Raw genomic sequence first — 1896 nt, 5'->3', positions numbered from 1 at the left:
AAGTTTTACACAGAAGACGAATTTTCTGTTCTTTTCCAAGGTTTTCATTTCTTGTTTCTTCGTTCGTTTTCACTCCAATTATGAAAAATTCTATCATATTTTAATGGCGCGAGAGAGAGAGAGAGAGAGAGAGAGAGAGAGAGAGAGAGAGAGAGAGAGAGAGAGAAATTCCAAATATGTCTCTGTTCGAAAGAAATCTTCAGTGTCTCCGGAGAAAAATAGGACAATTTGGTCTTATGGCCGATGTAACAGAGAGAGAGAGAGAGAGAGAGAGAGAGAGAGAGAGAGAGAGAGAGAGAGAGAGAGAGAGAGAGAGAGAGAGCATTCTCGTCATATTTCATCTCCGTTTATTCCCGGACAGTATAGTTCATCTTCCTTGCAAATCTCTTTAGAATTCGTCTTCTTCTTCTTCTTTCTATTCCTAAATATTAGAAATATGTTCTCAATCGTCCTACGATCTATTCTGAAAATGTTAAATTATTATGAAAAGAGAATTATGAACATATAAAGATAATAGGCAAATCGGTAGAGTTACTTCAATGTCGGAGGGAAATTTGGTGAGTTTTTATGTTGGCGAATAAATCGCTAAATCAGATAACTTCTAAGTTTTGGTCATAGTTATTCAGTTTACGTTATATATATATATATATATATATATATATATATATATATATATATATATATATATATATATATATATATATATATATATATATTTATTTATTTATTTATTTAGTTACTTAGCGTTTAAAATAATACTATTTTGGCGTCGTGCAAAACATCGTACATCTGGTAGCAACATCTGCTTGCCCAAGTCCCGAGTTCCTACAATTGAGTTCCTATTATGTAATGGAATTTCATTATTATTATTATTATTATTATCATTATTATAAATGAAAAGGTCACCTCTCTATGTTTTTCATCTGAGTTGAGCGATATTCTCATATTATTTCGCCCAAAGGATCACATAGTTTTCCTCGGAATTGATCGATAGTTTCATATAGCTTCGCCCTTTGGAAGGAGTTAGGGCCATAGCCGCTGTTGAGTGCTTTGCTGGGATCTATGACTGAACATTTATGGTTCTGAGCGAAACATTGTGAGAAACAACGTACTGTTCAGCCGGCATTTCCCACTGGTATAAAAGTTTTCCATTTATTTTCGTCTCCTTCAGAGATGGGAGCAAATGCTCGCGAAGGTACAGTAAATCCATAGAGAAAGATTCCTAGCAATAATTAGCCAAATCTGCAGGAGACTTTTAGACAGAAGGGCGTGATACGAACACCCTCCTCCTCGTGGTGTCCGTGAACAGCCCAGGCCAGGAGGAAGCAGGTGACAGACAGATGCTATGGAATTATTATTATTATTATCATTATTATTGTTGTTGTTGTTGCTGCTGCTGTTGTTATTCTTTAGAATAAATATGTGGCTACAATTTATAGCAACAGAAACCTAGTACTAATTTCGGTTAATTCTCTCTCTCTCTCTCTCTCTCTCTCTCTCTCTCTCTCTCTCTCTCTCTCTCTCTCTCTCTCTCTCTCGTATTTAATTCATTTCTTTATTTCCTTGCCTCATTGGGCTATTTTTTTCCTGTTGGAGTCCTTGGGCTTATAGCATCATGCATTTCCAATTAGGGTTGTAGCTTAGCTAATAATAATAATAATTGACGGAGTGGTGTAGCACTTGGCTTAGGTATTGTAGGTCCATAATATTCCAATGAGTTTACTCAACTGTATATAAACATATCCTTATCATTTGGGGTTATAATAAAGGACAAAGGCCTCAGACATGTCCTTATTCATGTCTGCCGTTTGGCCAATTTTATCACCAAGCTGGACAACTGTGGATTGGTGATGGTGGGAGACTTTTACCTGATCACTCACTGGAAACCAACCTAGT

This window comes from Palaemon carinicauda, chromosome 43 (assembly GCF_036898095.1).
Source record: "Palaemon carinicauda isolate YSFRI2023 chromosome 43, ASM3689809v2, whole genome shotgun sequence".
Classification (NCBI taxonomy): domain Eukaryota; kingdom Metazoa; phylum Arthropoda; class Malacostraca; order Decapoda; family Palaemonidae; genus Palaemon; species Palaemon carinicauda.
The sequence above is the reverse complement of the archived record's forward strand: the minus strand, read 5'-3'. Positions refer to the sequence as shown.